Here is a 25,217-nt window from a genome sequence, read left to right as displayed (position 1 = left end):
AACTTTCCACACAAGAAGAGAGGGTAGAAGCATAGAAGCAATCTGGAAGTAAGGAGAAATTTCCTGACAGAACAATTAATCAGTGGAACAACTTGCTTCCAGAGGGTGTGAATGCTCCAACACTGGAAGTTTTAAAGAAGAGATTGGGCAATCATTTGTCTGCAATGGTATAGGGCAGGGATCTTCAAACTTGATAGCTTTAAGACTTGTGGACTTCAACTCCCAGAATTCCACCTCTAGTCATGTTAGCTCAGGAATTCTGGGAGTTGAAGTCCACAAGTCTTAAACTTGCCAAGTTTGAAGACCCTTGGTATAGAGTTTCTGCTTGGGCAGCGGGTTGGACTAGAAGACCTCCAAGGTCCCTTCCAACTGTCTCATTCTGTTATTGTAGAAAGTTGTTGTTCTTCTGACAAACTGGGTGATACTATGTGGGAAAGGAAGTCATGGAAATCAACCAACTCTGCCATTACATTGTTCTGTAATAAAGCTCTAAGAATATGACTTCTCACAAGCCTGTAAGCCAGAGAAGCACCTGCCATGATTTTCTATCAATTGAACAATTGGAAGAACACACATTATATTTTAATCCATTGACTCTATGTACATTATCACTATACATTTATTTGGGAGGTCTGTAGCTCAGGAGTTTTCTGCCTTTTTATGCAGAAGATCCCAGCTTTAATCCTTGGTATCTTGGCTAAAACAATCTCAGTTTGTAGGTGAAAGGTGGTTTGCCTCATGGTAAGAGAGTCACTGTGTTCTGAATACACCAGACTTTTCAAATGGCTACTCCCTATTGTAATTGAATTACAGCTGCTTGCTGGTAATTCTGGGAATTGTGTTTTCTATATATATATGGAGCACATGAGGTTAAAAAGAATATTAGACTGAATAGATTAATTGTCTGACTTGGTATTTTCCATATTTCTATGAAAACAATTTTATGGTTGGGCAATGAACACTTCTAAAAGGGTATTTTATATTGAATTTAGGTTTGTGTTAGAGTCAGATGTATTTAAACCTGAGCTGATTTATTTAGTTTATATCAACTTCCCTACATATAACCACTTCTAGCCACAAGATGGTGGTAGAGGCTATATAATCAGATCATCATTGGTATTTAAATTCTGACGCTTTAAATATCAGGACAATTTAAATTGTTAAAATTAACCCTTGAACCTGTAGTCTTCTATGAATTTATTTGTAGCCTTAAATCTAAGCAATTATATTGAAGACCATAGTCATATGCAGGGTATTCAGGGATTTTTATTTCTTAAGAATGTGAAATAGAACCTGATATCGGAAGGGAAAATTAGAAATGGTTCACATCAACTGCTTAGGCCCTAGTTAGTAATGGAAGCACAAAAAACTGAACTACCGTAGCCATTTTAGTGCACTTTGATATAGCCTGTTCCTACTGAAAAATAGGTAGCGTAGGGCTGAAAATTATTTCATGTATCATCACGAGGTGGCAGTGCGCCTATATCGGAAAATTAAGGGAAATGGGCTAAGCTACGTTTTGCACAGTTCTCCAGTTAGGGGAGCAAGAGGGTTAAGAATATATTTCACAAACCACCTTCACAACATGTCAAAGTGAATTAATTCAGGGCCAGATTAGATCAAAGTCTGATTCAGAAACAACAATTACCCTGTTTCTTTAATCACTATTATTATTACTGTTACTATCACTATTACTATTATCTCTTTTATTCATTAAACATGAAACTCAGTCAACTGAACATTTAAAAATGTATCACAAATACCAGTGACTGGCGCTGATGATTGATACAGGTTGCTGCCAGCATCCTAGGTATCAACCAAGTATCTTCTTAAAATATATGATGTTCTGAGTAGCACAATTTTTTGCAGTTCTGCTGGTGTTATTGCAGGAAGCTGCAATTTCTCGGTGTATTTTGTAAAATTCTTTGACATGGTACTAAGTGCCCCAATGACAGTCGGTATCACTGTTACCTGTTTCATCTATAATCATATAGTTTCGATGGCCTGGTCACAATATTTCATGATTTTTTTCCAGTTCTTTTTCTTCAACTCTGGCATCTCCTGGTAGACTGATATCAATAAATTGTATGTTTCGGTTTTCGACAAGAGTGATATCTGGCATGTTTTGTGCCAAATGATGACCCACCTGTTTTTGTTATATTATTATTATTATTATTATTATTATTATTATTACTATTATTATTAATAATAATAATAATTATTATATTTTCTAATAGCTAAATAGCAGAGTTGGTGGACGAGTGCAATTCAATCTGGGGGCCCTGGCAGGAAAAGAAATTAAATAAAGTGAGGCCTGTCCAGAATTTTGTATCTCTTTACTGGGGATAATGAGAAAGAAATTTCTAGGCCAGTGATGATGAATCTTTTTCTTGTGATATGTGTGCATGCCGGCACCCACAATGCAATGTGCCCTGCGCATGCATGCACACCTCCCACCCCCTTACCTGCACTGCGCATGTGCATGCCTCCCAGCTGATTTTCGGCCCGTTTTGCAGAAGTGCTGATACAGGCCCATTTTCAGCCTCCCAAGGCTACAGAGGTTTCTCTCGAGCCTGAGGGAGGGTGAAAATGGCCTTCCCCGGGCTTCAGAGGCCCCCCAGAGACTGAAAACAGGCATTTCCAGTATTTCTGGAAGGCCCCTTTTTCAGCCGCCCGAGGCTGCAGAGGCCTCCCTCGAGCCTCTAGGAGGCTGAAAAAGGCCTCAAATGGGCTGAAAATCAGCTGGGAGGCGTGTGCATGCGTAGTGCAGGTAAGTTTGGCAGGGGCTTGCGTGCCCGCACAAATGGCTCTGTGTTCCACCTGAGGCACGCATACCATAGGTTCTCCATCATGATTCTAGGCCATTGTAGGGCTCTCTAACTGTTGCAGAATTAGGATTTTTATGAACCTGCCTGGAAATTTCTCAGAAATGTTTTTCATATGCTCAAAAGGCATGTAGTTTTCTATTTTATTCCCAGTGCTTGAGAATTTATTTGGAATTTTCCTTGGTATGTTTTGGGGTTTATTTTATTGCTGGAGAGGACAACAGGAATCTTGCAGTTGTGATGGTTATAGTTGTATATCTTTCCATTAATGTTGGAGTCTCTTTGACTGCCCATGTTTGTAATTTGAAAAGCTATTTTTCTTGGGAGTCAAAGGGAGGGTAAGTAGGCAGAGAGGCTGCAGACTATGGAGAGATTATTTCAATTAATCTGACATTTGAACAGACAGCTTGCCCATCTTGTAATTAAATAAGAACATGGTTATCCCATTCCATTCATAAACATTTCATGATTTTTTTTGTCTTTAGAGAAGCCAATTCATATTTATCACATTGATGAAGAGCTGGTAGAAATTTATTTATTACAGTGTTATCTTGCCTCTATAACTTGTTATAACTATAACAAGTTCTATAACTGTTTCCCACAACAACATCCTCTGAAATGAGAAAATGACTAGCCCAAAATTAGTCAGCCAACTTTCATGTCTAAGATAGGATTTGAATTCACAGGCTCTTTGTTTCTCGGCCAGTACCTTAACCACTACATCAGCTCACTGTGTGTGCAATCTGAGATGACTGAGAGATAAGAATTCATTGACTTTGGAAAATTTTAGGTGCCCCATTGCTATTTTAATTTTTGACAAAGAAAAAGAGATCAGTCGCCTATTTTTGTATGGAATTTTAATTGTATTAGGAAGCAAGGACAAATTATAGGTGTCTCCTTCACTTTTATTAGTCTTGGTGAAGAAGCTTAACAACAAGATTTGTCTTTTGTCAGAACAGCCATGAATCCACAAAGGAGCAAGGGAGAGCTCAGTCACAATGGCTTACAGAGGAATAGCTTATCTGCAAGAACCACGACAGTCCAGATTTCATGAATCCCATTAATACTTACCTGGGAATAATCTCCTTTAAACATGATGGAATTCCATTCCAAGTAAATCCACAGTGATTTCCACACTGCACCGTTTTTATCACCCAAATTCGGAGGAACTCTTTTAAACAGACCCACAATGTTCTTCACTGTACCCAGTCTTCAAAATTTGGGAATTGCACATGAATCCTTCAGCTGACCTGTGAGAGAGCATTAAAGAGTGACAATTGTCTCACCTAAATCTTGGCTGTTCTTTCATGATTTATGGTCATCATGCTTGATAAAAGGAAGGAAATTTACCTTGATACTTTCACCCCACAGTTTAAAAGAATAGTGAAATGTGAATGTCTTGTTAGCATACCACTTTGGCTAAATCTCATTTGGGGGGAAGAGATAAAAGAAGATTCCTAGGAGGCAAGAAAATGGTCTAAGTTCTGTGGAGTTAAAATGTTTTGGCTGAAAAATCAGACTTGCAACGGTTTTGGTTGTGCTGTAACTGAGCTGGAAATAAATGGACTCGGCTGCTTGTCATGGCATCAGAAAGCACAGAACTGATTCTGGAACACAATATATATGTGTGCAGGAGGAACCTACTCTTCCAACCAGTTGTCCTTCAGATGTATCATGAGTGCATCTTCCAGAATATCTTGACTGAATGCCCACCAGTTTCAAATTTCTACTGTTTTGACTCTAAGAAATTAGGATGAAGAAATTAAAAAGGACAAAGATGATACAAGGCAAACTGAGAATGTCCATCTCATATGAAAGCCATAACTTCGGTGACAGTTTGGTGAAGACCCTCTTATGACTTCTAGTCCATCAAGGATCTGAGGATAAAGGAAACAATTTTTTGATGATAAACATCTGGAGGGCCAGCTTAATGTAATGGTACCAGATGAGAAACTGGGAGATTGTGGGTCCCATCATAGGTACCAACCCAGCTGAGTAATCTCGAGCCAGTCACTCTCTCTAGGCCTAGGAAGGAGGCAATGGCAAACCATTTCTGAAAAATTTGCAGAGAAAACTGCAGGGACTTGTCCAGGCAGTCACCGTAACATTGACTTGAATTCATAAAATTAAAATCAGACAGAAAAAAATATGAGATTATTTGTTCCACCCCTAATCATTCCAGATGTTGGGCATCCCTAAAACCGATGCCCAACATCTGGAAAATTGCCATCCTTCTGCATCAGTAAAATCAAATAAGCACAACTATAAGCACAGCAATGGAGGTACCCGGCAATGTAGCCTATTTGGGGAAAAAAAAACCCCTCCAATTCAGCATTCAAACCATATTTCTGAATATGTGGGACTTTAGACTCAACCTTGAAAAATGCCACATGCTTTCTGCCTCAACAGATGAATGAACTAGTTTGCATTTCTTCCACGAAGGGGGAAAAACACTAATGAAATTCTGAACCAATACAATGATGTCCTTCATCTCACTACCTCAGCCAAGCGTTTGCCACTTTCCATAGCAGCTGCAGTTTCTGCATCTCACTGAGTTGTGATTTGTGCTTCGGTCTGGTACTGTAGTTTGCTCTATAAGTGTAATCCACTGAAGTCTCTTTTTTCCTTGACCTTTGTGAGACCTCAGTAAAAAAAGAGAATGGCTGGAAGCAGAGGGCCTTATGCTGGTTTTGCGATATTTGCAAATACAGGTTGTCCTTGACTTACAATTGGTTCCCTTAACAATCTCAGTTGCTTAATGACTGATGCAAAAGAGTTTGTAAAATTGGGTCAGTCTTGGTTTATAATGGACAGGTTCCTTCATGGTTTTATGTTGAAGACTACCTTTGGTTACTTTTCTATGACCCCTGAACTAGTTATGGATGGGAGTGCAAGAAATCTTTAACCTCAAAATATGTTTGTGCGCGGAGGGACGGAGGAGGTAGCATTAAAAAAAATGGTGATTTTTCTACACAAGTCTTCATTGGCTAAGAATGAAAGGGCAGTTCTCATAACTGCCCTCGCTAAATACGTAAGGAAAGCACAACACCTGTATATCAGATCAACCACAGTGAAGGCTTTTCATTTCCAGTGTAAGGTATAATTGATAGTTTGGGCTTCTGAGACAAAACTTTGGCATCAGAAACCCAACCCAGAAAAAAGCGAATTGCTGAGAGCGTTTCCAAAGACAGGCCTGTCCCTGCCTGCCAGGATTTCCTTTTGCAATTGCACATGGAGAGGGAACCTGGGTAATGGGTGTGGGACCTAAGCTGCAACTCATAAGTAGAAAGGAATAACTTTGCAAATTAATATTTGCATTGACAGTTTGCTTTGCTGTCAGCACATTGCAAAATTTATTTCTAAATACATATTTAAGGTTGCAGATCTATACACTGAGATAAAATGTTTTACAACACACAAAGTACAGTACTACTTCATGCTGGATATGTTGGCATGTTTGAGTATTCTTGTTGCGAGTGTGCATAGTTGAGTGTTCCCCATAAAATTATACAAGCTCACTGAAACTTAGTGTATCAACAAGAAGGCAGGGCAAGGACCCTTCATCCTAGTTTTGTTCTAGTGCTGAATCTATTTAGAGGACAATGCAGAACTTGCATATCATTTATTTTCCCCAAACTTTGATATGGTACCATTTATTGATGATTTCAAGATGGCTTGAAAACATTCAATTTCAAGTAAACCAACAATAAATACATGCCAAACCAATATACATAAAACTGAATAAAAAGATATTTCTTAATCACTTAAGTACACAATGCAATTTAGTACTGTAATGATTTAAATTGACATTTCCTTAGTTTTTGCTGTGGTCATTGTCTTCAACTTTCTTTTCCCAGTTATGATTGTTGGTCATCTATATTATCCACTGAGAAGGGATAGAAACAGACACGGAAAAATTTGGCAACATTCACAAAAATCTAATTTATCTAATGTAGATTCCTGTGATATTCAACCCATCTATCTATCTGCTTTCCATCTTCCACCTTACCCACTTCACTGGCTAGTAATGAGATCCACAGTGTGGCAGATTCCAAAGTGAATGTCAGTCTGAATGCAATCTCTATGAATTTACATCGATCTGAAGCCTTGTATTTTATTGGTATTTAACTTTCATATACTGAATATGCTATTCAGGTGATGAGGTTCAACACATTTGGAGGAGATCAAGTTGTGGAAAGCTACAACAGGTTGAGTTTGCACAACCTTCTAAAAGGATTCCTCTATGTTCTGTCTTAGACCTAGTACTCTTCAACACCTTCATAAATGATTTAGATGAGGGGGTAGAAGGGGAACTCATCTAATTTGCAGACTATGTTAAATTTGGGCGAATAGCCAACTCTATAGAGATAGGCTCAAAATCCATAAGGATCTTGCGAGACACGGGGCCCTTTTGAACAAAAGACAATTTAGTGATGAAAAAAGTAAGCTGCTTCAGTTAGGCAATAAAAATAAAGCACACATGTAGAATAGATGGTACCTCACTCAACAGATTATAAAAAGGCTCTAGGTGTCCCAGTGGACAACCACTTAAGTGTGAGCCCAGCAGTGAGCTGCAGTTGCCAAAAAAAGCCAATGCAGTCCTAGACTTCATCAACAGAGGGATAGTATCAAGATCATGTGAAGTGATGGTACCACTTTATACTGTGCTAGTGAGGCCGGATATGGAATACTGTGCCCTGCTGTGGTCACTACAATACAAAAATAAATAAATAAATAAATAAATGCAGAGACTCTAGAAAGAATGAAGAGAAGAGCAACAAAAATGACAAAGGGTCTGGAGCCTAAACCAATTAGTGGTTGTAGGAATTATGTATCTCTAATCTAACAAAGAGAAAGATTAGGGATGATATGATAACAATATTTCATACTTGAGAGACTGTTATAGAGAAGAGGAAGTCAACCTATTCTCCAAAGCACCTGAGGGCAGAACAAGAAGTAATTGGTGGAAGATTGTTCAAGAGAAATGCAACCTAGAATTCAGGAGAAATTTCCTGTTAGCAAGAACAAATAATCAGTGGAATGGCTCACCTCCAGGAGTTGTAGGTTCTCCTACACTGGAGATTTTCCAGAAGAAATTGAACATTTGTCTGGAATGGTAAGGGTTTCTGGACTGGACTAGAAGACCTCCAAGGTCCCTTCCAATTCTGTTATTCTACATTCTGGCAACAGCATATGTTCATGCACTTTTCTTGGCATTAGCTCAAAAATGCTTTGTCACTGCCTTCTTCTGGGATGTTTTGGGGTCCTAATATAACCCAAAGCCCTGGAATTTCTTAGTATATCCCTACAAGTACAAACCACAAACAACCTGCTGATGTTCTGAACCCAGACAAAATCAGCCATTTTTTAGTCACCCATTAACATGTAACATCCTAGATGAAACTAAAATACAAATTGGTAATTTGTGGGTCATTGACTTGTAGGAGCTCAGCCAATGTTCACCATGTTGTATGAATCAAGCAATCAAATAGTTCGTTTGCACGTAAGTGAGTACAGCAGTTGGGCTCCATGAACCTGGGTTTGTTTAGGATGTTGTTCAATGTAGGCCAATGAAAGACATGCAAATGGTGAGAAATATACTATTTTATTCTGGAGTACTTCATATCCCTTGATATTTTGATCTGCTAAGCAGCAGTACTGTTAGGGTAGCCAACTTTAGGACAGAAAGTCTCATGTAAACAAGTTTAATATGACCCAAAGTCAATACTGCTATATAGTGAATGAATAATGTGATTAATATTGCTAAGTATATGGATATGTTGTTCTAATGATTGAACAAAGATATTCTCAAAGTAACCAAAATTTAAATGGTAGAAAAATTAGTCCTCTGATTCTGGTTTAGTGAATACTGCCATCCGTCTGACCCTCATTATAACTGCCCCATGGAGCTGCTGTTTTGCAAAATCCAAGTGCTGTGTACAGGAAATGCAGGAGAGAAACAGGTAATGGAGCCTCCTTGACAAATTTCCAGTGAATTAAACCCTTTGAAAGGGCCCTTAAGAAAAGGGTTGGGTGTGGAAGGTTTCTCTAGGCATTGGGCAGGGTTGCTGTTTGCACACAACTCACCCAAAGTGAATGTTTGAAAATCTGCTGCTGTTTAGCCCCGAGGGTGCCTAAGCACTGTGGGTGGGAGCAGTCTCAGTTTCTCGCTCTCCCTGTTTTCCACTGTCTTTGCCAAGCCCCGCAGGAACCACGGAGGGTTGGAACCAAGGCTGTAGACTGAGACACACCCTGGATTCTGCTTTGTCAGTGAAATATCTCACCGGAGACAAAGAACAAAGAGACAAAGCCTTGGAAGAACAGGCTCCTTCTTGTTTATAAGGTCAAGAGGTAGCCCCACTACTTTTATCTCCTCTGGGCCCCTTGTCCACGATGGCCATAAGTTGTAAAAAGGAAGGAAGCCAAGGAAAAAGAATTGTCTTTCCTTAAGACCTGGGCCAGTCCTACCATTAGGTATAATGAGGTAGCTGCCAGGAAGACAGAGTGTGGAAGATAGAGGCAACGTTTTAGAAGAGAGCTTGGTATCTGCCACATGATTTGCCCCATCTCTCCTATATTATCTTGTTTTGATGAAGCATTTGATGGACGCTACTATTCACCAATTATCAGCCCATTAAGTTAATGGGAATAGGAATCCAATGTCATATAGATCAATACTATCCTTAGTGAAAGTTATCCTAAAAGAATCTTGCTGATCTGAATGTGTTTCTCCCCTTCTCCCCCTTTACCTTGGTGAGAACTAGGGAGGGTCTTGTCTGAGCTGTTTATTCATGTTACATTTCTGCCCCAGACTCAGATTTTTGTATGTGTGACCATTGTCTAGACTCTGATTCTTTCTTCTGTCTCCAAAGCTTATTCTCCCAACCCACTACAAATAAGAATAGGTTGCAGACTTGTTGGCTTTTGTATATGAGTAGGAAGGCAGGATATCACCTTGTCCTTCAGCCTTGATAGCAAAATGGTTCTGACTAAAATGTAAGCTCTTGTTCTAAATGTTTTTTTTAAGCATCATTCTTCTTCTCAACAGAGGACTGTTCAAAATAGTGTGTTGCTCAGAGTGGTAAATACTCCCTTCTAGCACCACGACAAGAGGCACACTATCCCAAGCTATTTTGGCACAATAGGCAGGGAAAATCCTCTAAAACGTTGATAATTAACCATTTGCTGACATTTCATATTTCATGGTGCCAAAATTAGTTGCCTAAAGCATCCACCTCATTTGAACTAAATCACAGGTAGCTCCAAAAGTAACTTACCTGGCATTCCACCAGAGATTTATATATTCAAGGTGGTCCATTAAAGTAAGTCAAATAACAGGGCCAGTGCAAAAACAACAACAACCCCCCCCCACCTTGCAGATCACCAGGGCTAATAGGCCCATGCAACTGATCTTGTGTATTGCAGTAAAGCTCATCTATTTTCTCAATGAACTTGGTGGCCTACATGACAAGAATAATAGATGTGTGTTGATCTTTCAATGGTCACTGGTCACATCTAACAAAGAACCAGTTAAGTTGCATGGAGCTCAGAGATTATTCTTGGTGGTTCCTAATCAAATCCAACTTCTAAATGCTTCCACACTTTCCTGCAAAATCATTTGACAAGCTTATAACTTTGCATATAATTCACACAAATACTTGCTTGGGTTCAGTCATTTAGGTTTTTAAAAGACAGACCCCTTTGGATCTCTCTCTCAGTGAATCTTATATTTCTTCTGTATTGCCCAGCCTTGTACCTTCAGTTATAAGGGCTTACAATTCTTATAAACCATAGCCAGCGTGGCTAAAAACTATTAGTATGACACGCCAGCATGTTCCATCTTCCTCTTTCTTTAACCAAATCTTTCTTCTCTTTTATTACGCTCCCCCTCTCTCCTTCTCTCTGTTTTCTACTGACTTCCTAGACTCATGCAATCATTTTGTCATGGCCATGGTCAGCATCACAGCAAAAAAGGAAAGAAATGTTACTTTTTCATGAAATTGATGAAGAATATTGGAATGTTATACAAAGGAGAAAAACATTCCAGTCCAGAAATGTCCCTATTCAGGATTCTGTGCATTTGCTGTTCCACCTACTTATTTCCATTGCTATGGAATAAAAGACACCTGCTTTTCCAATAGACCAATAGATTACTATGAGCTTGAATTGAAGACCATTCATCACAAGGCTAAGGTAAAGGAAAATCCCATTTGTTTTATATGGTTGTCTGGAATCTTCTCCTAAGAAGAGAAATATAATGTCATTTTAATATAATGTAAGCACATTATTCATACTTTTGACTGGGACCTTGGAAATCGGATTCAAGCAGTGGTGGGATTCAAATTTTTTTACTATCGGTTCTGCGGGTGTGGCTTGGTTGGCGTGGCAGGGGAAAGATACTGTAATATCTCCAGTCAGAGTTGGTATTTGCTGGTTCTCCGAATTACTCAAAATTTTCGCTACCAGTTGTCCAGAACTGGTCAGAACCTGCTGAATACCACCTCCGGATTCAAGGCACTTCTACTCAATCACAGAACCTGCAGGGCACTTTTGGGCCAGCCATCCCATCCTTTCCTACACACAGTGTCTTGGATGGAGAGAAAAGGAGGAGAATTCCTATGGATGCTTTTTTGAACTTCCAAGGAAAAGGCCAGATATAAGTTTAGTGATAAAGAAATACATATTTCCCCCCTCTTCAAATGTGAAGAATGAAACTGCAAATTCTGTTAAAGGATAATAGATGATGGTTGTATCTTAAGTTGTGGTTTAACTATCTCCAACTCAGGTTTGTGGAGAACAGAAACAAAATATTGTGCCAAGGCCATATTTGTGTAATCTGGATGCATCTTTGGTTTTAACTTTCTATAAGATGTCAGGTCTTTAAAAGCAATAATTCATTCTACTTCCTTGGCAGCTTGTAATTTCTATTATGTTTGCAAGAAACATTGTATTCAATGTTGTATATAGTTTTTCATGTATATACAGGAACAAGCCCACTTTCCTGGGCTTTTTATGCCATTATCCTTAATACGTATTTTGAAGATATAGAAAAGAAAAGAACTTTCTGGGGAATTTGAGCATCTTTTTTTCCTTAAAGTGCAGAAATGGTCAATATGCAGATTTAACAGGCAACTTAGAAAGAGTAAAATATCAAGAGCCTGTTCAGAATTAAGCATATAGGTCTAAAAGATGCTGCTGCTTTAGGAACTACATGATAGGTCCCCTAATTTTCACGTAGTAATAAACTTTCTGCTGCATCAAAAGTTCACCTGATTGCATTTTCATTTTTTTAAAAATAAAAACGTATGTGCCTAAATCATCCTTCCATGAAAGAAAGGCATAATTTAATTTTCTTTCCAACATGCTTGTTTTCTATAAGCAGAGACAACATATTCCAGCATTAGGGAAGAATTGCCAGTCAAACCATTCCTGACCACCATGGCTCCTCATTTATTGATTTTCCAAAGTAGAAGGTTGTGTTCCCAAAGAAGGACAGTGCATTTTAATGATGGCACATTTCTGTCAAACAGGCAGTCTCTAGGTTTAGCTGACTTCTGTTTTTGCAGAACATGCCCCAGCTTAGACACTGATTAATGGGAAGAGTTGGGTGCTTTCTCTGGGAGAGGATTCCAGAGCCCTGCCCAGGGTGTTCCTTTTCTTTCAGGTGTTGCCAAAGTGATTAAGCAGATGGAAAGCGATATTTGTATAAACCTGATATGCCGCACCCTTTATGAACCATGATTTTAACCGTATAAGGAAGCAACTTGCAGCATAGGCATTTTTGTAAGAGGAGCCTGAGCTGTCGGAGATTATCTAGGTCAACAGATAGTCTAACTTTGTTAAAATGTGAGAAATATTTTATCTGGAACCAGCTAAATATATGTCTGATCTTGGGGTCCAGTTCCTGCTTGGTTTTGGCCTCTTTTAATAGCTGCTTGATCTGGAATCTGCCTGCCACTGAAATTTCCCATAATGCTTTAAAGCAGTGCTAGCATTTGTAAATGATAGGCAGCTCCCCAGATGTAGCTGCCATCACCAGGCTAACCCTTAGCCAAAGTAATTCTTCAGATAGCACAAAGTTTACCTAGTACTCCTGGCTGCAGGTCATCAAGGATGGCAAATATTGATTTAGCCTAATGCCACTCCTAGTAGAGCTTAGAGCAGAAAACGAGCAAGAACATGGAGAACTTGGATCTCTGCACATTATGGACTGCAAAAAATAATAATAATTGATTGCATTGCTTCTACAAATCTCTAGCCAAACAGTTCTGTTTGACTTCTCATCAGGTTTTCCCCTGATTATGTATTCCAGGAATGACTTAAGATGCTTAGATTAGTTCCCCCACACTTATGCTGCTTGAGAAGTTATAGTTCCAGCACATTTGTAGAATATAAAGTAGGGCAATGAACGTCTTGATAATCAACACAAAGGGCCTTCAGCGTTCTAAAATCTCTTATCTTTTGGTTTGGCACACAAGTTACCATTGCATTCTCTCCCCCTGAAAATAGCTAGAAACTGAACCTAATTAACCTATAGTTTAAATAATGGATTTATGTAAGGCAAAGAAAACTGTAGGGTCTATATGTATATGAATTGTATGGACCAAAATTGGCTACTTGAGAAGGAGCATATAATGTCAGAAAATGATGGGGAGGTCTTCTACATGCTTGTGCATGACATTCAGCTCTATTATCTTAAAGACAAAGAAGAAATGAAGACATTTCTCAGGGTTGCTGCCGAGTTTTTAGGTTGACAGCATGGGTTACACAGATGCTAGTAACTCTTAACATTGTGGTTCAACAAACATTTGGCCAAAGGTCTAAGCATTTATTTATTTGTTTGTTTGTTTTTGTCAATTGCTTACAAGGTAATAGGTATAAGTAAAAACATAGTTATGAATATATGGATATATATAAGAAAAAGAAAAGAAAAGAAACAATAGGACAGGGACAGTAGGCACGTTGGTGAGCTTATGCACGCCCCCACAGACCTCTTAGGAAAGGTCAATAGTAGACAGTCTAAGGTTAAAGTTTTGGGGGTTTGGGGAAGAAACCACAGAGTCAGGTAGAGTATTCCAAACATTGACCACTCTATTGCTGAAGTGGTATTTCCTGCAATCAAGTTTGGTGCGATTAACCTTGAGTTTCTATCTATTGTTTGCTCTTGTGTTGCTATGGTTGAAGCTGAAGTATTCATTGACAGGTAGGACATTGCAATGTATGATTTTACATACTATACTTAGATTGGACCAAAGGTGGCATAGTTCTAGATTTTCTAGGTCTAAAATTTCAAGTCTGGTGGCATAAGGTATTCTGCAACGAGTAGAGGAGCGGAGAACTCTTCTTGTGAAATATTTCTGGACTTTCTCAACTGTGTTAATATCAGATACATAATGTGGGTTCCAGACTGATGAGCTGTATTCAAGTATTGGTCTAGCAAATGTTTTGTATGCTCTAGTTATTAATGTAATATTACCAGAGAAAAAAACTACGTAAGATGACATCAAAACCTAAGCATGACATCAATAGCCCTATGCCAAATAACTCTTGTTAAGCATATACAACAGTGACCTGAGCTCCATTTTGTCTTTTTCAGAAGGTCCATTTCCCTTTCAAATCATGTCTATTTTGGGGGGCAAATAATGGTTAGTTGACTAATAGTGGTCTGTGCTCAATTCTATTTTCTCAGCAGGTTCTTTGCATGTATCTTTTCTTCTGTTATTTAAATAGTATGGAGTAGCTAGTACATCCCAGCTATATTGCACCAGAGTTGAGCTTTGGCAGCATTTAATCTTTTCTGCAGTTAATCAAAAAGTCATCTCAGTACAGAGATGAGAAATTTTGTGGCCTATCAGATATTGCTCAACTATCTCCCAGCAGGTAGCAGAATTGTTGAGACTAAAGTACCAGAAAATATGGACTGCAACCTATTTTTCAGCTTTGTCTTATGTTTACTATAAAGTAGAAAGCATGTAAAATTATACACAACTATTTTCCAGCTGATAGATTTACTTCTGTTTGGCTTCTATGTGTCTAATAGTGCTTTAGATTCATTGTAATCCAAGCCTTATTCCTCTGCAAAGTAGGAGCAACACTTGGTAAGGCAATTTGGTGCTTAGAGCATTATGTCAATACATCCGTAGTTAGGAGTTGTTATCACCAAGTGGGGATATTTGAAAGGCTGATTATAGGGATATGGAGCTATTTTGTCCCAAAGTTGAAAAGGTGCTTTGGACGTGGCTTTTATACTTGCTCAGCTGTCATTTTTTTCTTTAACTCATATAAATATTGTGGTGGGACTGAATAGCTACCATGTAAATCAATGGTATCTTCTTTAAGGATGAACTAACAGTTGCAGACATAGTGGAAGAAAGGATTGCTTTAATCATTTATGATTCTCCTTTACTCTCAGGAGAAAAAACAGGGTTATTTAAAGACAGAAGGACTGAAATGAGCTCAGTTGAAATTTTGGAATTCAAGGTATATAAAGCCAAGCCTTTATAAAATACTTTCAAAGAACTTCAAAAGATCAGTGATCTCTTTCGCAGAAACAGCTGATTCTCTCTTGGTAACCTTTGTTCTAGTCCTTACAAATCTTCAGAGAATAAATATCAAGCTTGTTGCCCTATAATTTTCTCTCTTATCCACTCTTTTATTCTATTTGAGAGTTTCTGCACGAGAACATGCAATGGCTGATGAGTATCTTGAACTGAATGCAACTGAATGCATGTCAGTCACTTAGAATAAAATGGTTCAGAACTAGGAAAGCCTCTTTGATCCAGTCTGGATATCTGAATTTTTCTCAGTCTCTCTGAGGATTAAATCTGGGATAGAACATGTGGGGCCATTCAGAGATTGTGGAATATTTACTCCCAGAAATCCTAACAGGGTAGCCAATCATGAGGAATACAGTAATACATGGGCAAACAACCGATACAAACTCAAGGTAAACAGCTCCAAACTCGATTGCAGAAAAAACGACTTCAGCAACAGAGAGCTAGACAGGAAAATTGTTGCACCTGGAATGCCTTACCAGACTCCATTGTTGCAGCCTCAGCCCCTCACAGCTTCAACCTCAAACTGTCTAGCGTGGACCTCACCCCATTCCTAAGATGTCCTTAAAGGGGGCATGCATAAGTGCACCAGTGTACCTACTGTCCCTATCTTACTTTATCTGTATTTACTTCTTTTGTTCATGTTCATACCTATACTTGTTATCTTGTACATGTTTGACAAAAATAAATTGTATCATTGTATCATGCCAAGTGTTATAGTTCAGCAGTTTCTGGAGGTCCCTTCTAGCCCATCTCTGAACTTTTAGTTCAGGGGTCCCCAAACTTGGCTCCAGCTGTCTGGAGAATTCTGGGAGTTGAAGTCCACAAGTCTTAAAGTTCTCAAGTTTGAAGACCTCTGTTTTAGTTAGTTTTTAACTGTGTTATCATGTAACTTGCTCTTTGGAGCTGATTATTGCTGGTTTTTATCTTGAGAGCAGCATTGCTCCAAATAAAATTTGTTCCTACTTAGATTCTTTTTCTTCAAAGTATAGTTTTTTTCCCACAACGAGTAGATGTTGAGTGAGGAGAGACTCCCGATATGTTTACTTGCCCCTAAGGGCTAATTGGAAACTATTGTTGCAAGTCCAGATACAAAGCACAGGCTGCTCTTCCATGAGGCATGGAGGACCATGGGCCCATAGAGTTGGTGTATTTTCATCCACAAAGATGCATTCCCTCAAAGGAGTGGAAAGCTACCACACAGCTTGTTGAGTAATTACCGAATTTTTGAGAGAACAATTTGACATGGGTGTAACTCAGTGGGAAGGAATGCAAAGCCTTGACATCCACGCCTGTCCTCTAATTAATTTTTTTTGCAAGCTTCAACAAGCTTGATCTGGGCTTGGTGAATGCTAGAGCAAGAAGGCTGAAACAAACAAAATGAGTGAGAAAAATTACATGTTCCTTTCTGACATAGACATGGCTATGATTCAGAGGGATGATATGTAATCCTTTGTATGGCAGGTGGTAAATCCTTTCAGAATACTGGTTTTAGGCATACATCCAAAAGTAAATACACTTATCCCTCATTTATTGCAAGGAATAGTTCCCATAAGAAAGAACATTTTCACAGGGACAAGATTTTTGATAGGAAATTTTATTTATTTCAAACATTTCATGGCTCAAGCTGAATAATAACACTACTCAGTCCACTACCTGGTTCAATTATGTGACTAAGAGATGATGTGATTGACTTGCTGAGGCTTAACTTACGATGTGAACCCAGCCAGGCATTGTGATGGTAGACCACAGGTGATACAGCACAATGTTTAATTACAACTAATAACAACTTGACAGCAAATTATAATTATTCCACCTCAGGTTGAATTCAGATGCTGAGAAATCCAGAACTTTAATGAAACCATACTTCTTCCCAGAAAGATCACAGATTTTGTCATGCAGTGTAGTTTTCTTTCTTCTTTATTCCAGGTAAAAATGGCATGAGACTACAGTGCAGTCTCACTCATGTATGAACTGAGCCATTCTTTATTATAACAGTGAATGTGGTTTTTCAGTTAGCTAGGAGAATGAAGTTTACTATGTTATTATGAATGCTAAGTTAGAGCCAAAATGCCCCAATCTACATTATCATTTAATAGGTAGGAACCTAGATGATATCTGTAGCTAGAAAGGAAAATTGTTGCACCTCTTAGTAGATAGTGCTAAGTAGGTTTAGATCAGTCTTTTTTCCCAATCTCCTCCTTAAATATGTTCTAATTTCTGGCTGCAATTTCTAGGAATTTTTGTTCAAATTTGGAGTCATCCAGATGGAGCAAGACAAAGTCAGTTGTACTAGTGATCTGACTCCATATAAGGCAACTTTATGTACAAAGTGTAGCTTCATAAGTGACATAGGTATTTATTGTCCTTTCAGAATGAACACAAATATGCCTGCAAAACTTGTTAGGATCCTTGTGACCTGATATACAGTATTTTAGAAGCTGATCATGAGCACATTATGAAACACAATGTGGATATAAATAAAACCAAACAACAAACTTTGAAAATTTACAAGTGCAATTGCAAATATCTGCATATTAAAAATGGTTATGCGAAAGTGATATAAAGAGGTATAGAAGTTTTGTCTCTGGTATTTAAAATATAAAGATGGATATTTCCTACTAGCAAGTTACTACTTGATGATGTAGTCGTCAAAAGAGATGGAGACATTACTCAACCAGGCACAAGTATCTCTCTATTCCTGTTCAGATTAACAGATCTGTTAACAGATTAACAGATAATCAGAGTTGGAAGGGACCTTATAGGTCATCTAGTCCAACCCTCTGCCCAAGTGAGAGACCCTACACTATTTCTGACAAATGGCAGTCCAATCTCTTCTTGAAGGTCTCAAGTGATGGTGTTCCAAAGAGAAAAGTCTAGAGACTTTTCTCAATCTGTTTCTTCCTCCATGTCCATGAACCTTGTACAGAGTCTTTAACATGTTCAGTTATTCTAAGTACTCTTACATCACTTGCTCAGACAAGGAAAGAAAAGGAGAGAGGACAGACAAAACTAGAGAGGACAGCTGAAAATTACTGTCCAGATTTTCCCCTCTTCTCTATAGATCTGCACATGACATGATGCTTGGCTTGTTTAATAAACCATTGGCTTTTTGCAAGCTGCTATCCCATGCCATAAATTAGAATTCAACTTGGAATTGCAATTAAAAATAAAATGCTCTGTAAGTCTGCTGATACTATGATGACACTGCAGATATGCCATAAACCATGTTCTTTAAGTATTTGGGTTAACATATTGTGCTAAACCAAAACTAAACCAATAGTGTTAATTATATTTGGGGTTACCAATAGTTGGGTTTAGCTATCTCTTTCTCTTTTCATTATTGTAGGGATCTTTGTTTAATAAACAATTGTCAGTCCAAAAATCATATCACAGGAGTTCTAGATCAGGACAAAATGCTAGGTATTTTAAACTCCTTGCATTGGGACTTTGTAGAAAAGCTATTCTTTTCTGACCTCATAAATTATCATGCAATGTTTGTCCTCAAACACTTCCATTTTGTAGCCTACCTTTGCTATCATCCTTAACTAATCATTCACCCGAGATCTTTAATTTGTGGTCTATTTAAACCAAATGACACCATATTACAATATTCCAATGGCAGTATTTCTCTATGCTCCATTCAGCAAAACATTATACATTACAGAGCTAAAGAGATAGTAAATAGGCATAGTAAAATATTTTCATTTTACTACTAGAGATGCCCATATTAGGACCAAGGTGCTGCTAAATATAAATATTTTCCCTAGGGTTATCTTGAATAATTAACCTGTTATCTATTTTACTTTTTTTTTTTACTGTTTGGCACCTGTTTTAAAGAAAGCATGCATAAACTTGTACTATGTAGTTAATCCCCTAATTTAATTTTTCTTGTTGCATAAATTATGTCCTGCTTATGGAAGTTTTGATCGGTCTGTTTCTGTGACATATTGACATGGTGCAGAAGGCAAAATATGGCTGTTTCACTGAAAAATAAATACGTGTGTGTGTTTGTGTGTGTCTTTCATTACTTACATCAAACATAAATGTAGGTGATATAGGTGAATCTGTATAACAATTGACAGATTATTTTGCGGTGAGCACCATTAGTAGTCCAAGTCAGAGCATCTTCAGGAAAGTGCACTGATTTTGTGTGATACACTTGTGGTTTTATTAGTTTATTTCTTCAAAATGTTCAGAACTATCCCCTGTGATTTTATGGGGAAAAATAAATTAATCTTTTATACTTCTGTCCCAATCAGCTTTACCACATTTAAGAAAGAGCATCAGCTTTCTTTATGAGTCTTTTTCATAATTAGCTTCAACTATCAGTCTGAAATTTGCCACAGATAACCCATTTTACAAAGCACTCTTGGTTGCAAAACAAAATGGAATATAACAGAACATCCCTTCCAATTATTGAAAGAGGCTGGTTTGGACATTATTCTGATTTTTTAAAAACTTTTTCCGTGCTTAATTCTTCTAATGTACACCTGGACATTATTGTCTCTGCACACTCCTGTTAGAAATCTTTTGACTTTCTATATGTCATTTTAAGCATATGTATTGGTTATGTGATTTCTCATTTTGCCAGGAATGTAGGGCAGCCTCTTCTATATTTGAAGCAGAAGTCTAGCACCATCTCTGGGTAAAAACTGGAATCACACATATGCTTTGGTTTTCATTCCCATGCAGTATAAAAACCAGTGATTACAAAGCAAACACCCTAAAGATGAAAAGAGAGTTTAGAATTTAGAAAGCAGTTAAGAGTTAGGAACAAATTAAGTTTTATGTTTCCAGAGACTGAGTGTCATTGATGTATAGTGATTAAAGTTCTGGATTAGGAAACAGAAAGACCTAGATAATTTTATCTCTTCAGAGTAGACTAGATTAGGAAACCAAACAAATGCTAATGATTCTTTTATTATATGTTTATACTAGAATCTTGCAAATTTGAAAGTGCCTCCCCTCTCTCTGACTATACATACAAGAGATCAAGGGATGGTCTTGCTCAGACGCTTTCTCAGATTAGAATTCAGATTTCTTTTATCTGACTGTTCTCCTTGTAGTGAACCTTCCTCCTTTTTCTCAAAGTTATCTGCCCATTGCAGGCCCTGTTTTTTTAAAAATATATATTTTTGTCTAAACTTTAAACCCCCAAATAAAAGCCAATACAAACTGACAAAGTAAGAAAAAGCAAGGGATTTTTGTTTTGAAAGTTAAAGAAATGCAGAAAAGAAAGAAAAAGTGCAAAGAAGCATTTCCTGGTATTTTTCAAGAACAAACATATTTTAATCTTTCTCTAGAGTTGCATCAAAAATTTTTTTATAATCTACCCTGATCATCAAAACTATAAGACACAAATTCATTGCCCAAGAAAGGTTCTAATTCTCCTTTAGGCATGGAAGCCACCTGGGTAACATTTGACCAGTCACTTTTTCTCATTCTTAATCACTGTCAGCTCTGCAATAAGATGGTTAATAAGTAAACCTCCATTTTGCATCAGACGTTGAGAGCTTCACTCTAAGTGAGCAAAATTAACAACAACATGAACTCTGCAACAACATGGAAAACATTTAAAGAAATCATATTTCCAGTGATTGGTGGGAAGGTAACCCTGTTCTGTGTGCCTTTGGCATTTAGTCATGCGGCCACATGGCCATGGAGAGGTCTTTGGACATAGCTGGCTCTTCAGCTTTGTAAGAGGGATGGACACCGCCCCCTAGAGCCAGAAACGACTAGCACATATGTGTGAGGGGAACCACCTTTACCTTTAAAGCTACAAGGTGGGAAGAGTGCTTTATAATGCTTGCAGAGGTGGAAAAAATGGACAAGAAAAAAATAGAGTAGCAAAAAATAAAGTCAAGCATGATTCTGTAGTGTGAATATATTATCATTTTAAAAAGCAGGAAAAAAGTACAAGGTTTAGTTTCATAATAAAAAGCCTCTGCATGGAAAGATGGAAGAGTGTCCTGGTTTTTAGTTCTACCCGCAACAGACAGATAATAACACAATCCTTTTGGGAATGATTTTGGGCTATATGTTTTATATTTAATCATGCTTGATTGATATTTTTTTTACTTTCTTCTTATTAATATGTACCAAGCCAGCAATAATAAGATATGGAAACTGTTTGTAAGTGAAGCATAGTGGCAGCTTTTTCCAATGCAAGGGAAGAAGGTGTCTAATTTGGTGTGGCTCTAGTTTCACTATGCAGGCACGTAAGTACTAAGCTATGCTTAGCTTGTTAATCTGCAAATAGTTCTGGTTTTCATATGAGGGGGTGGCCCATATGGCGGGTATTAAGCTTTGGTCCAATTACTGCAGGGTTGTCAAACTCAAGGCCTAGATCTGGCCTGTGGGGCCACCCTGGAAACAATGAAAGACTGGCCCGTGGCGCCTCTGGCAGTGAAAACAGGCTCGGAAGCTCCATTTTTTCGACTGTGATGACCTCCTGCAACCTTCTGCCAGTGAAAGCTTGGGAGGGCCGCAATTCCTTGGAACTGAGGGAATACTAGATCCTTGTTGGCTTCAGAAAAATAGTTGGTCATGTGGCCTGAGACACATCATCTTTCTTCACATACTAACTGCGCCAAGCACAGTAGAGAAGAAAAAAAATGGTGCTAGTATGTAACATTTATGTTCCATTGTGGAAAAGGTATTTTGTCTCATACTTTTTCCAGTCTGTAAACTCAAACACAAAAAGCAGCCTTAAACTTAATTATACCATTAGGCCATCTGATTTAATGTTATCCCTATAGGCTGGCAGCAACTTTGTGGGTCTAAAGATAGTACATTTTCCTTGACTTTGCCAAAGATGACAAGTAAACCAAGCATCATCATCAATCAATTCATGATCTTTGCACTATAGAGTTTATGTATAAATTTTTTAGATATTTTTCTTTTTAGGATGACCTCTTGTATTGAAGTATTTTTACAAAATCACAGAGCAAAGACAACGACATGAGGTATATACCACAATTTTAAAATAAAAGTACCAGTTATTTATACCTCTTATCTGTAATTGCAATCTGGTACAGGTATAATCATTTAATCCTGATTGATTTTAAAAATACAGACTTGAACTGTCTGTTCCTGCTGAGAGCAGACATTCAAGGTTATGAAATCTTTCCATTATCTGACACCAGATGAGGGAGCCCTTGATACATATTTGGGGTTGCTGCTGATCCTTCTTACCTAAGATCAGATAGTCTTTTGGCATTATTTTAGCTTTCTGGCTGCATTTGTGTGATAGGAAATGAGTTACAGTCAGAATTTGTGCCTCTCAAGATCATAGGGTCACAAACAGAACCTCTGTCTCCCAGACGAAACAGCATTTCTTAGCCAAGTAGGATCCAAATATTTTAAATTAAAACTCCCATTGTCTTTAGACACAGTGGCTCAGTGGCTAAGATGTTGAGCTTGTCGATCAGAAAGGTCGGCAGTTCAGCGGTTCAGATCCCTAGCATCGCGTAATGGAGTGAGCTCCCATTATTTGTCCTGTTAGATTTGAGCAATGAGAGGCTGAACCAGAGCATGAGTGCAACAATACTTTATTATAACAATAAAGGGCTGACCGTGCTTGCCACGCCTGGAACTGGCTCGCAGCAATCAGCAACTGGTTGGACCCCGCAGCCTGCTTTTATAGCTGGCTGCTGGGGAGAACCAACCAATGAGGAAAGGGGGAAGAACGCCCACACAAAGTGAGTGGACCTGAGTGAGAACTCCTAGAGTTCTCAGGACATAACACCCCTTCCCCCAGATGCAAACATGCATAGTCTTTGAGGTAGGCAGGAGGTTTATGTTGGCGCCCGGAACGGCGTAACTCTGGAACATCGTCTGTCCGTCCGGGGTCTGCCTGGGAAGGCAGAGTCGGCAAAGTGTCACCAGTGTGCCCTCGGTTTGGGCCTGCCCGGGGCTCGTAGGGTTGATCACTGGGGATGTGCTCCGTAGACTGGATCGGGCTGGTCAACTGTCTGGGCGCCGCTGTCTGTGTTCGGGCTTCGAACCGGCTGTAGGTGTGAACTGATCGCCGGGCGTGATGTGGATGTGAGGCTGAGGATGAAGCCTCCCCCGTCTTGTGCCTCTGGGTCCCTGCTGGCGATGGTGCTGAGGCGCTCTACGCAGTTGATCTAGGTGCCTTCTCCAGACGCTGGCCATCCTCCAGTCTGACCCGATATGACCGCGGCCTGGTGATGGCTACGATCTCGCCCGGGATCCACAGGGGGTCTCCAGCGAAGTTCCTCGCGAAAACTGGCTCCTGTAAGATAAAATGTCTAACCCCGATGTGGAAGCGAGGGAGAATCAGGGCAGTATTGTGGGTGTAGTCTGTCCAATACAGTCCTCAGACGCCTGCCCATCAGGAGCTCAGCTGGGGACTTATTGGTGACTGAACAAGGAGTTGAGTGCTGGCTCATCAGGAACCGCGAGAGTTTGTGGTGCCAGTCACCCTTGTTGAACCTTGCCAGGGCTTCTTTAGTGGTCCTGACGGCCCTTTCAGCCAATCCGTTACTGGCAGGATGAAATGGGGCTGTGAAAATGTGGCGGATACCCAGGTTGGCAGCAAAACGGCTGAACTCCGTTGATGCGAACTGTGGGCCATTGTCGGAGACAATGGAGTCGGGTAGCCCGTGCGTTACGAACAGGCGTGTTAACACGTTGGTGATTGCTAGTGTGGTGGTCGTGGATAGCTGTGCTACATCAATCCATTTGGAATAGGTGTCCACGACCACTAGGAACATCTTCCCATGCAGAGGGCTGGCCAGGTCGATGTGAATTCTGGACCAAGGAGCGCTGGCGCTTTCCCATCTAGTAGGGGTGGCAATGGGGGGAGCAGGATGGGATTCCTGGCAAATGCTGCAGGAACTTACCCAATTGACAATGTCCTCGTCTAGACCCGGCCACCACATGTAGCTGCGTGCTAACGCCTTCATTCTCACGATGCCAGGATGTCCCTCGTGCAATGCTTCTAGAACTCGGGTACGCAGTGAGGCCGGGATGACCACTCGAGTGCCCCATAGTAGACAGCCCTGCAGACTTGACAACTCCTGCATGCGAGTCTTAAAAGGTGTGAATTTGTTATCAACATTGCCACCCGGCCACCCCTCCTCACCCAGTCGAGCACCTGGGCGAGCGCTTGGTCTGCCTTGGTTTTAGCAGCAATGTCCAGGGCAGTGATGGGTAGGTCCAACTGGGTGAGCTCGAAAATAGCGTGGACAGGAGCAGGGTCTTCAGCCGGGGCAGGCAAGGGGCAGCGACTGAGTGCGCCAGCGTGGGACAGTGTTTTACCCGGCGGTGTATAAGTCTGTAGGAGTAGGCTGCTAGGAAGAGAGTCCACCTTGTCATCATAGGGGAGAGGACTTGAGGGGTCTGCTTGTCCCCGGCTAGTAGGCCCAGGAGGGGTTTGTGGTCCGTGACCAGCTCGAAAAAATGGCCAAAAAGGAATTCGTGAAATTTTTTCACGGCTGCAACAGCTGCTAGGGCTTCCTTATTGATCTGGCTGTAATTGCGCTCTGTTGCAGAGAGCGTCCTTGAGAAAAAGGCGATGGGAGCCTCGGCGCCATTGGGAAGCCTGTGACTTAGTACCACCCCAATTCCAAAAGGGGAGGCGTCTGCTGCCAGTACTAAAGGGAGGTTAGGGTCGAATTGAATAATAGTACCGCCTGACGTGAGTAGTGATTTGACGGCATGAAAGGCATGGTCTTCTTTGTGCCCCCAGTGCCACGGTGACTTTTTATCCAGTAATCTGTGTAGGGTTCAGCTACTGATGCTTTATGGGGCAAAAAGGATGCGTAAAGTTCAATAGCCCCAAGAACGCCTGTAGTTCAGTTTTGGAGGT

General features: G+C 39.6%; 1 protein-coding gene across 1 annotated transcript in view; it reads right to left on the bottom strand.

Moving 5' to 3' along the window:
* The window catches only part of EIF1 (eukaryotic translation initiation factor 1), a 273,258-nt gene that overhangs the window by 68,093 nt on the left and 179,948 nt on the right, over window positions 1-25,217 (bottom strand). The gene's annotated exons all lie outside the window — the stretch shown is intronic.

This window comes from Pseudonaja textilis, chromosome Z (genome assembly GCF_049901715.1).
Source record: "Pseudonaja textilis isolate UNSWEBS1 chromosome Z, rPseTex1.2, whole genome shotgun sequence".
Taxonomy (NCBI): domain Eukaryota; kingdom Metazoa; phylum Chordata; class Lepidosauria; order Squamata; family Elapidae; genus Pseudonaja; species Pseudonaja textilis.
The sequence above is the reverse complement of the archived record's forward strand: the minus strand, read 5'-3'. Positions and strand labels throughout refer to the sequence as shown.